Source organism: Gossypium arboreum, chromosome 12 (genome assembly GCF_025698485.1).
Source record: "Gossypium arboreum isolate Shixiya-1 chromosome 12, ASM2569848v2, whole genome shotgun sequence".
Lineage (NCBI taxonomy): Eukaryota > Viridiplantae > Streptophyta > Magnoliopsida > Malvales > Malvaceae > Gossypium > Gossypium arboreum.
In genome coordinates this window covers 66625300-66638798 of record NC_069081.1, presented here as the reverse complement: position 1 = coordinate 66638798, position 13499 = coordinate 66625300, and positions in this window count along the sequence as shown.

Here is a 13499-nt window from a genome sequence, read left to right as displayed (position 1 = left end):
CTTGGTCTTAGCCGGATGTGGTCACTAGCACAATGGCCTTGGTCTTAACCGGATATAATTACTAGCATAAATGTCTTGGGACTTAGCCCAGATATCATTCAATTGCTCATGCACACACATACATCAATAATCATTACACATCCATGTTTCGTTTTCGTTACTAAGGCTCAAACACAAACATATCACTTGCATAATCGCCTTGAGACTTAGCCCGGTATCATTCAAATACTCATACACATAAATCAATAATCATTACACATCCATATTTCATTTCACATAATTCGAGTAGGGTCATTTCTTGAGGACTTACCTCGGATGTTGTCGAACAACCGACGGCTAATCGATCACTTTTTCCTTCCCTTATCCAATTGTGGCCCTCTAAGCTCTTGAGCTAATTCAAACAAATTCAATTCATTAAAGTCTCGCTTGCTAGCCTTGGCGAATACACATATCATTGACTCAACATCACATAACTAAGCACTTTAGTCAATTTTCTTTAATTACGCACATTCGGCCTTAGCTCACAACAAGGTAGCCGATTACCTAAGTCAAGAATAGGCATCATTAAGCTTGCCTCTAACCGAATGCATGCACAATAATTCCCCTCATGTGGCCGATTATACTTAGTCATACTTGCACAAAATCAACAATAAATTGCAAGATTTTCACATCATATGTGTACTAGGCGAATGTACATGCAAATTTCACAACATTCTTCAACAAATTTCTTCTTTAAACAACATATTTATCACTTTCTTCATAATCAAAATATCATGTGCAATCATATATACACATATAGGTGCAAGGCCGAATTTCAAGGTGTCCATAGCCATCCAAAACACAAATTTTAACTAACATGCAAGAAGCATGAACCATGCTCATGAATGCATCATGGCGAATACATCACAATCATGCCCTTTCAACTTCAATCATGGTTAAACAAAAAGAAAACTCAATGTCTTACTCAAGATGGCTACAAAGAAATTTCAAGAGTAGACAATCCATCATTGCATGCATCATTAGCAAGCTTCACATTTAGCATGCAATGGCTTTAACACAATAACAACTTTGGCCAAATACCATTCCCATGGCATAACAAGGATTTGAACCATGGCTAACATGAACATCAAGTTAGCAACTAAAACATGCATGAAACTCATAACACAACCTCATACATACCTTACTCTTGATGCAAGTTTAGCCAAATCTCCTTCTAGATCTCTTCTAAACAAAGAAAATGAAGCAAAAAAAATCTCTTCTTCCTCTTAGAATTTTCGGCCAAAGAAGGAGAGAACAAGGATGAACAATTTTTTTTTGTTTTTCTTTCACTTACTGCAATGGGGATTGCTACACTCTCACACACATTTTTTTATTTCTCTTCCCACATCTAATTATTTTATCACTTAATACATCATGCATTAACAAAACATGTCATAACATGTTTTCTTTGCCCATAATTCCTTGCCATGGCCAGCCACCACCTATAAAAAGGGGAATTTGACATGCAAGTCTATTTTTTTGCATGCATGCTTTAATTAGTCATCACACAATTCCCTATCGTACTTTCAAAGTTCACTACTAAGTCCTTTCTAGTGAAATTCACCTTAATAACACTAAATCAATCACCAAAAAATGTCACACATGAGCACACACATATTATAGGCATCAAAATAAAATTTTAAATTATTTTTATGCCTCGGTTTTGTGGTCCCGAAACCACATTCCGACTAGGGTCAATTTTGGGCTGTCACAACTCTCCCCCACTTAAGAAATTTTCGTCCCCGAAAATCTTACCGGTAAATAGGGTTGGGTATCGCTCTTTCATAGAGTTCTCGGTTTCCCAAGTAGCTTCTTCTATCCCGTGTTTGAGCCATAACACTTTCACTAGCGGAACCCGCTTGTTTCGCAACTCTTTCACTTCACGTGATAGGATACGAATCGGTTCTTCCTCATAACTCATATTGGCTTGAAATTCAACTTCTGATGGACTAATCACGTGCGATGGATCAGATCTATAGCGTCGAAGCATCGAAACATGAAAGACAAAGTGAATCTTTTCGAGTTCAGGGGGCAAAATCAAACGATATGCCACTGGACTGACTCGCTCGGATATCTCATATGGCCCAATGAACCTCGGGCTCAACTTGCCCTTACGGCAGAATCTGAGTATCTTTTTCCAAGGCGAAACCTTGAGAAACATTTATCTCCCACCTGATACTCGATGTCCTTACGCTTCAGATCCGCGTACGACTTCTGACGATCGGAGGCTATCTTCAGACTTTCACGGATTACTTTCACTTTCTGTTCAGCATCTCTAATCAAATCCATCCCGAAAATTTTGCTTTCACCGAGCTCAGTCCAAAACAATGGTGTACGGCATTTACGACCGTACAAAGCCTCGTAAGGTGCCATCCTAATACTTGATTGAAAACTATTGTTATAAGCGAATTCAATCAAAGGCAAATACCGTTCCCATGAACCACAGAGCTCGAGGATGCAACATCTCAACATATCCTCAAGTATCTGAATTATCCGCTCGGATTGACCATCGGTTTGGGGGTGAAAGGCGGTCCTGAAATGCAACTTGGTACCCAAAGCTTCTTGCAACTTCTTCCAAAATCGCGAGGTAAATCTCGGATCTCTATCCGACACGATAGAAATAGGCACCCCGTGTAATCTCACAATCTGAGAAACGTACAATTCGGCTAATTTGTCCATTGAAAAATCCGTACGTACGGGGACAAAATGAGCCGACTTAGTCAGTCTATCTACCACGACCCAAATCGCATCCTTCTTACTTGCTGACATTGGCAGTCCGGATACAAAGTCCATTGTGACTCGATCCCATTTCCACTCGGGTATCGTGATCGGCTGAAGTAATCCTGAAGGCACTTGATGTTTCGCTTTCACTTGTTGACATATTAAACATCTCGAAACAAAGTCGGAGATGTCTCGTTTCATACCATGCCACCAAAATCGACATTTCAAATCGTTGTACATCATTGTACTCCCCTGGTGGATTGCCATTCGGCTACAATGGGCTTCATTCAGAATTATCGAAATAAGTTCCGAATTCTTTGGAACACACAGACTACTTCTGAACCTCAAACAATCGTCATCATCGATCTGAAACTCCGATTCCTTGTTCGGAACACACTCGGCCCGTTTTACAACCAACTCATCGTCGACCTTCTGAGCTTCACAAATTTGATGTATCAATAATGGTTTGGCTTTCAATTCAGCTACTAACACGTTGTCGGATCGAACGGACAAGTGTACATTCATCGCTCGTAAAGCGAATAGTGATTTACGACTCAAGGCATCCGCAACCACATTCGCCCTTCCCGGGTGATAGTCAATGACCAGCTCATAATCCTTTAACAGCTCGAGCCAACGTCTTTGTCGTAGATTTAAGTCTCTTTGGGTCATCAAATATTTGAGACTTTTGTGATCCGAGTACACATGGCACCTCTCACCAAATAAGTAATGTCGCCAAATCTTTAAGGCAAATACGATGGCAGCCAATTCGAGATCATGGGTCGGATAATTTTTCTCATGTGGCTTTAATTGCCTCGACGCATAGGCCACAACTCGACCTTCTTGCATCAATACACAACCTAACCCAAGTAGGGAGGCGTCACTATAGATGACAAACTCTTTGCCAGATTCGGGTTGTAACACCCCGAACCCGAGACCATCGCCGGTGTCGGACACGAGGGGTTAACAAGCCAAGTTCACATGTTTTGCCCACCAATTTGGCATTTCCAGTCAGGCTGGAAGACTGCGTCACCGTCGCCTTAAAAATCATATCTCGAGTTTCAAAACTCGGAAACTGGTTTCGTAAATTTTCCCTGAATTTAGACTCATATATCCATCCATGGATTTATTTCTAAAATTTTTGGTCAGGCCAATTGGTACAGTTTATTAGTTAAAGTCACCCATGTTACAGGGATCGACTGCTCTGACCTTCTCGCGGTATAACTTGAATATCTCTCCGTACAGGGCTTTAATGCTGGTGCCGTTTGTTTCTAATGAAACTAGACTCAAAATTGAATCTGTACATATAAGGTATGTCTCCTAATTCTTTCTGGATAATTTATAGTTAATTTTTAAAGTTGCGACAGGGAACCCAGAAACCATTCTGGCCCTGTCTCACAATAGCTTTAATATCTCTTAACCTGTAACTCCTATGACCGTTTCGTTTCTTCCATATGAAAATAGACTCATCAAGGTTCATTTACATAGCTTATTCACTATTTAATACCATTCCTACAATTTTTGGTGATTTTTCACATTCACGTCACTGCAGCTGGCAGCATCTGTTTTAAGGTAGGTCTTATCTATTTTTGTAGTCTCCATCAACCAACTAGTCTTGCCATACATAGGTTCACATATGATCATTTTAACCATACCAATGGCTGATCATGTGACCAACACTCCCATTTCCGATCCATAATCACATCATGGCACCATATATATACATTCAAACCATAAATAGTCTAAGTTCATGCTTCCTTTTACGAGCCATTTTCGCATGGCCGTATACATATACATCGCCACATTTTTAAACCAACAAGGGGTAGTCCTATACATGCCATTTCAAAGTTCAACCAAAATTTATACCAAAATAGAGGCGCGGATAGTGTGGATGACTTGACTTTATTGATCCCGAATCCGTTTGCTATCGGCGAAATCTATAAAACAGAGAGCCAAGGCAGCGGGTAAGCATTTTATGCTTAGTAAGTCTCAAGGAATATAATCAGCTTTAATTAAAGCAATACATTCACATAACCAAATGCATCATTTCATTAATGCACATTCACATAATCGTACTTACTTCACCATCCCAACACTTATGTTCATACACAAATAACGGCTTCATTAAGGCCGATAACTCGCTCCATCATAGGAGCGGATATTCATACGCTCTTACTCCTAGCGCATAAGCACACACGCACTTACCTTGTCATTGGGAAATTTCACAAGTGCATTAGCTGAAATTTTCCAGCAAGCTTATAATTTTCAAATCACATACCTTCGAGTTTAACCGACGTCGCTACTCGTTCAATCGCCTTCGGACATAGCCCGGTTATGGTAACCCGCACCAAGGCCTCACGGGACTTAACCCGGATATCACGATTTGCACAAATGCCTTGGTCTTAGCCCGGATTTAACAACTTGCACGAATGCCTTGGTCTTGGCGGATATAGCTACTAGCACAATTGCCTTGGTCTTAACCCGGATGTAATTTTCAGCATAATTGTCTTCGGGCTTAGCCGGATATCATTCAATTTCTCATGCACACATACATCAATAATCATTGGACATACATATTTCATTTTCGTTACTAAGGCTCAAACACAATTATAATCATTAGCATATTCGCCTTGGGACTTAGCCCGGTGGAATTCAAATACTCATACACACATAATCAATAATCATACACATCCATATTTCATCTCACATAATTCAAGTAAGGTCACTTCTTGAGGACTTACCTCGGTTGTTGTCGAACGGCTTTTACGGCTATTCGATCACTTTTTCCTTCCCCTTGTCCAATTGCGGACCTCTTAGCTCTTGAGCTAATTCAAACAAATTCAATTTATTAAAACCTCATTGTGCTAGCTTATGGCGAATATGACAAGGAATTTAAATGGTCATATGGCCACTCTTTAGCTTGAATACACAATGGTCATGCACATTTTATACTACATCAAGCAATTCAATACAATTTATTTGAGCATCAAGGAAATGCTAAGGCCTTCAATAGGCTACCCAAGGCGAATATTCATGTACATGTTGAGGCCAATCATGCACTTAATACCTCACAAAAACAGCATGCCTTTTTACTAGTTAATGCTTTGCATATTGTGGCTCAAAACTTATAATATAGCATCAAGCACTTATATGTGTGCTAGGCGAATTGTGCTTGCAATTTCACAATTATTCTTCAACATCTTCTTCTTTAAACAAACTTATTCATCACTTCCTTCATAACCAAAACATCATGTGCAAACATATATATACATATATGAGCATGGCGAATTTCAAGGTGTCCATAGCCATCCAAAACACAAATTTTAACTAACATGCAAGAAGCATGAACCATGCTCATGAATGCATCATGGCGAATATGGCAATCATGCTCCTTTTCAACTTCAATCATGATAAAACAACAAGAAGACTCAAAATCTTACTCAAGAGTAGGCAATCCATCATTGCATGCATCATCATCAAGCTTCACACTTAGCATGCAATGGCTTTATCACCATAACAACTTTGGCCAAACACCATTTCCATGGCATAACAAAGATTTGAGCCATGGCTAACATGCACATCAAGTTAGCAACCAAAACATGCATGAAACTCCCAACACAACCTCATACATACCTTAATCTTGATGCAAATTTAGCCAAATCTCCTTCTTGTTCTCTTCCAAACCAAGCATGAAGCAAAACTCCTATCTCCTCCCTTAGTATTTTCGGCCAAAAGGAAAGAACAAGGATGAACAATTTTTTCTTGTTTTTCTTTCACTTGCACGGCAATGGGGGAGGATGAGCTATTTTCTTGATTTTTTGTTTCTCCTCCAACATCATTAATTATTTTATCATTTAATTCATCATGCATTAACAAAACATGTTTCAACATGTTTTCTTTGCCCATAAACCATGTCATGGCGGCCACTAGCTTCTTTTGGGGAAATTTGACATGCAAATCCTTTATTTTTGCATGCATGAGCAACTAGTCATCACACATTTCCCCATCATACTTTCAAAGTTCACTACTAGGTCCTTTCTAGTGAAATTCACCTTTATAACACTAAATCAATCATCAAAAAATGTCATACATGGATACACACATATTATAGGCATCGAAATAAATTTTAAATTATTTTTATGCCTCGGTTTTGTGGTCCCGAGACCACCTTCCGACTAGGGTCAATTTTGGGCTGTCACACGGGTTGCACTAGAATTGGGGCTTCAGTCAAATAAGTTTTCAGTTGATCGAAACTCTTCTGACATTTCTCCGTCCATTCGAACTTAATATCCTTTTGGAGTAGCTTCTTCATTGGCGTGGCTATCGTTGAGAAACCTTTTACAAATCGTCGGTAATAACTGGCAAGCCCCAAAAAGCTCCGAACCTCGGTAATATTTCTCGGAGGCTTCCAGTTAAGTATGGCTGAAATTTTGTTCGGGTCGACTCGAATGCCCGATGCAGATATCAATGCCCCAAGAAGGTAACCTCTCTTAACCAGAACTCACACTTGCTGAACTTAGCATATAATTGCTTATCCCGTAGAATTTGCAGCACTAACCTCAGGTGTTCAGCATGTTCGGTCTCATTTCTTGAATAGACCAAGATGTCATCAATGAATACGACTACGAACCGATCTAAATATGGTCTGAAGATCCGATTCATCAAATCCATAAATACCGCAGGGGCATTAGTAAGTCCAAACGGCATCACTAGAAACTCGTAGTGACCATATCTCGTTCTGAAGGCAGTCTTGGGTACGTCCGAATCTCGAATTCATGAATCGATAATAGCCCGATCTCAAATCTAATTTCGAGAACACCGAGGCTCCTTTCGGTTGATCGAACAAGTCATCAATACGCTGATAACGGATATTTGTTCTTTATCGTCGCTTTATTAAGTCGACGATAGTCGATGCACAACCTCATGGTCTCATCCTTCTTTTCACAAACAACACCGGGCGCACCCCAAGGCGAAAAACTCAAAGGGCAAAACCTCTATCCACCAATTCTTGCAACCGAGCTTTCAACTCCTTTAATTCCGCTTGTTCCATACGATACGGAGCTATCGAAATTGGAGTGGTACCAGTACCAATTCGATGCCAAGATCTATTTCCGAACAGGTGGTAAACCCGAAATTCTTGAGGAAAACATCCGGGTATTCACAAACCACAGCATCGATTCGGGTTTCTTTTCGACTCCTTGTCATCGAGCACATACGCAAGGTACGCCGCACCCTTTTCTTACATATTTCCGGGCCAACATTGCGATATTACGGTGGCAATCCCTTTAAGTCCGTAGACTCAACCCGAATTATCTCGTTATTCGCGCACCTCAGATCGATAGTCTTGCTTTTGCAATTTACAACCGCATCGTGCATGGTCAACCAATCCAAACCAAGAATAACGTCGAATTCATCGAACGGAAAAGCATCAAGTCCGCGGAAAACAAGAACCTCGGAATACTAGGGACTTTTCTTGCACACTTTGTTGACAAGCACGTAATGACCCAAGGGTTTGACACCGAATTACAAACTCGAGAGACTCAATAGGCAAAGTCTTCTTTGGATGCTAAGGTTTCACATATAAGAATGAGTAGAACCGGGGTCAATCAAAGCAATCACATTAGTATCGAAAAGAGTGAAAGTACGGTAATAACATCCGGTGAGGCAAAGATCCACACGTCTTGCGTATGGCATAAGTCCTAGCAGAGTACGAGCCTCGGGTCTCGTTGTAGCATCTCTCGACCCTCTCGACCGCCACTAGCATTGCCCGCATTTCTGGATGGCCTACCTCGAATAGTGGTAGCACCCGGGTTTCCACTTTGACTTACATTTTGTTCAAGCAACCTCGGGCGTCCTTGATAAAGTGGTCACCGATCCACACTTATAGCGAGAGCGATCACGGAACCTCTGACTCCCGAATGCCATTTGCCACAATGCGACACTCCGCTCTCTCGGCGATCATTTCCACCATCTGGCGATTGAAGTGACTCGTGTAGTCACAGGAGGTCGACCGCGATCTCGTCTAGAAAAGCCCGGCGCCTCTAGACCGGCTCACATCATCTCGAAATCTCTTGATGCTGTTGAAGAGACTTTCCGAGGACCTTTTCGAATTCTCCAGTTCCCACATCAACTTTTGTTTCTCCTTCCTAAGCTCTTGACTTTACAAGCTCGCTCAACAAGTACTACGAACTCTCGTATTTCGAGAATGCCAACGAACATCCTTATATCATCATTCAGCCCATCTTGAGCGTTTACATAATAGCTTCGGACGAAATGCATTCTCGCGCGTCGGCTAAGCCTCACAAATTTTCGTTCGTGATCGATGGCGACATACACCTTGCTTAAGATCAAGAAATTCCTTTAAACTTCGGTCGATGAATCTCGATGATATACTTTTTCGAACTCGGTTTGAAAGAACTCCCAAGTCACTTGCTCTCTAGGCACCACAGAGTCGAGTACTCCACCAATAGTAGGCGGAATCATGTAGCAAGGAGATGGTACACTTTAAGCACTCTTCGGTGTACAAGATAGCTCATCGAGCACCGGATAGTGTTGTCCAACCAAAATTCAGCTTGCTCGGCATCATCATCATCCGTAGCTTTAAATTCAGTGGCCCCATGTTTTCGAATCCTATCGATTGGGGCTTACTTGACCTTATTTGGTCATTCACGGAGGTATTGTAGGTCTTGGGTTGCATTTGTCGGAAATGGAGGTTGTGGAACAGTAGTGTTAGTTCGAATGTATTGGTTAAACCATCATTCATCACACTATAAAAGGCTTGCCTAGCCTCATCGTTCGGATTGCTGGCCATAGGTTGAGAGTCCGGCTGCTGTCCCTTGCTGAGCAGCGCGCCACACTCTCCACATCATCAGCTATTGCTCGGTTGGGATCGGGATCCATTGCTATAAACAAACACAGAGTCAAATTGTCAGGAATCACCACACTATCAATTCATCATTTAATGGCATGTATAGCTAGACCCCAAACATATCACAGTAGTCCTAGAATCGACTAAACCGTAGCTCTGGTACCAATAAAAAGTGTAACACCCCGAACCCGAGACCATCGCCAGTGTCGGACGCGAGGGGTTGACGAGCTAAATCCTCTTAAAGCACCGACCCATTTGGCATTTCCAGACAGGCTGGAAACTGCGTCACTGTCGCCTTAAAAATTATATCTCGAGTTTCAAAACTCGGAAACTGATTCCGTAAATTTTACCTGAATTTAGACTCATATATCCTTCCATGGATTTATTTCTAGAATTTTTGGTCGGGCCAATTGGTACAGTTTATTAGTTAAAATCACCCATGTTACAGGGATCGACTGCTCTGACCTTCGCGCGTTACAACTTGAATATCTCTCTGTACAGGGCTTTAATACTGGTGCCGTTTGTTTCTAATGAAACTAGACTCAAAATGGAATCTGCACATATAAGACATGACTTCTAATTTTTTCTGGATAATTTATAGCAAATTTTTTAAAGTCGCGACAGGGGACCCAGAAACCGTTCTGGCCCTGTCTCACAATAACTTTAATATCTCTTAACAAGTAACTCCTATGACCGTTTCGTTTCTTCCATATGAAAGTAGACTCATCAAGGTTAATTTACATAACTTATTCACTATTTAATACCATTCCTACAAATTTTGGTGATTTTTCAAAACCACACCACTGCTGCTGCCAGCATCTGTTTTCAAGGTAACCTTTACCTATTTCATGATTTCCACGATTCAATTGGCCCTTTTGCATACATAGCACGAGTGTGATCATGATTAACCATTCCAATGGCTAATCTTTTCAAAACCATTCCATACCCCATAATGATCATCATACAAACGATTATAGAATCATACTAACAACGATATAAGCCATTTTCGCATGCCTATCCAAGCTTACATAAAACCGAAAGGTACATGACCTTCTACAATAGGGTAGTCCTATACATGCCATTTCAAAGTTCAACCAAAATTATACCCAAAATGGAGGCTTTGATAGTGTAGATGACTTCGACTTTAATGATCCCGAATCCGATCGCTAACGAGCAAAATCTATAAAACAGAGCCAAAGCAACGGGTAAGCATTTTTATGCCTAGTAAGTCTCAAGCAATAAAATCAGCTTTAACTAAAGCATTACATTCACATAGCCAAATGAATCATTTCATTAATACACATTCACATAATCATACTTACTTCACACTTCATCATTGTATACTTTCACAAGATGTCAACCAATTCAATAGCTGAAAATTCGTTAGTCGATTGCACGAATGTTACTCAAACATATCGACTTTTCCAATGCACATATAAACATACCTTATCCTTTGGGCTTTTTTGAGCGTACTAATTAAATTTATTACAGCAACCAACGCCCACCTTCGCCCAAGCTTCTTGAATACATCCGGATATAACCACATGCACGAATGCCTTGGTCTTAGCCCGATAGAACGACTTGCACAAATGCCTTGGTATTAGCCCGGATTTAACAACTTGCACGAATGCCTTGGTCTTAGCCGGATGTGGTCACTAGCACAATGGCCTTGGTCTTAACCTGGATATAATTACTAGCATAAATGTCTTGGGACTTAGCCGGATATCATTCAATTGCTCATGCACACACATACATCAATAATCATTACACATCCATGTTTCGTTTTCGTTACTAAGGCTCAAACACAAACATATCACTTGCATAATCGCCGGGACTTAGCCCGGTGTCATTCAAATACTCATACACACATAAATCAATAATCATTACACATCCATATTTCATTTCACATAATTCGAGTAGGGTCATTTCTTGAGGACTTACCTCGGATGTTGTCGAACAACTTCGACGGCTAATCGATCACTTTTTCCTTCCCTTATCCAATTGTGGCCCTCTAAGCTCTTGAGCTAATTCAAACAAATTCAATTCATTAAAGTCTCGCTTGCTAGCCTTGGCGAATACACATATCATTGACTCAACATCACATAACTAAGCACTTTAGTCAATTTTCTTTAATTACGCACACATTCGCCTTAGCTCACAACAAGGTAGCCGATTACCTAAGTCAAGAATAGGCATCATTAAGCTTGCCTCTAACCGAATGCATGCACAATAATTCCCCTCATGTGGCCAATTATACTTAGTCATACTTGCACAAAATCAACAATAAATTGCAAGATTTTCACATCATATGTGTACTAGGCGAATGTACATGCAAATTTCACAACATTCTTCAACAAATTTCTTCTTTAAACAACATATTTATCACTTTCTTCATAATCAAAATATCATTTGCAATCATATATACACATATAGGTGCAAGGCCAAATTTCAAGGTGTCCATAGCCATCCAAAACACAAATTTTAACTAACATGCAAGAAGCATGAACCATGCTCATGAATGCATCATGGCGAATACATCACAATCATGCCCTTTCAACTTCAATCATGGTTAAACAAAAGAAAACTCAATGTCTTACTCAAGATGGCTACAAAGAAATTTCAAGAGTAGACAATCCATCATTGCATGCATCATTAGCAAGCTTCACATTTAGCATGCAATGGCTTTAACACAATAACAACTTTGGCCAAATACCATTCCCATGGCATAACAAGGATTTGAACCATGGCTAACATGAACATCAAGTTAGCAACTAAAACATGCATGAAACTCATAACACAACCTCATACATACCTTACTCTTGATGCAAGTTTAGCCAAATCTCCTTCTAGATCTCTTCTAAACAAAGAAAATGAAGCAAAAAATCTCTTCTTCCTCTTAGAATTTTTGGCCAAAAGAAGGAGAGAACAAGGATGAACAACTTTTTTTTTTGTTTTTCTTTCACTTGCACTGCAATGGGGGATTGCTACACTCTCACACACATTTTTTTTTTATTTCTCTTCCCACATCTAATTATTTTATCACTTAATACATCATGCATTAACAAAACATGTCATAACATGTTTTCTTTGCCCATAATTCCTTACCATGGCCGGCCACCACCTATAAAAAGGGGAATTTGACATGCAAGTCCATTGTTTTGCATGCATGCTTTAATTAGTCATCACACAATTCCCTATCGTACTTTCAAAGTTCACTACTAAGTCCTTTCTAGTGAAATTCACCTTAATAACACTAAATCAATCACCAAAAAATGTCACACATGAGCACACACATATTATAGGCATCAAAATAAATTTTTAAATTATTTTTATGCCTCGGTTTTGTGGTCCCGAAACCACATTCCGACTAGGGTCAATTTTGGGCTGTCACAATCACATTAGCCACTAAAGTGACTCTCCGTACCAGTCAACCAACACACTGGAATCCAACCATCACTTCAATTTAAAACATGCTTAAATAAGTAATTTTAATGAAACAATTCTAAAACATGCTTTGACCAACTTAATTTAATGGAAAAGGACTAGGGGTAAAATCATCATTTTTACACAACGTAAATATTAAATACATAAATCATAAATTTGGACCAACTTATGTCCTAAGAATTTTATTTTAAAGCATTTGTGAAAATTTGGATTCAAAGCGATATCTAAAACTCAATTCCAAAACGAAGTTTAAGGACTAAATCATAATTTTTCCAAAATATCCGAAAAATTTATTTTAAGAAATTGAAGCTACCCTACTGAAATTCAAGGGATGAAATTAGGATATGAAAATTCTAAAACATGATTTTCTAATCACATCAACAAAAATCAATTTACACTAGGAAAAGAAGCAAACGTGTAGACACCTGTG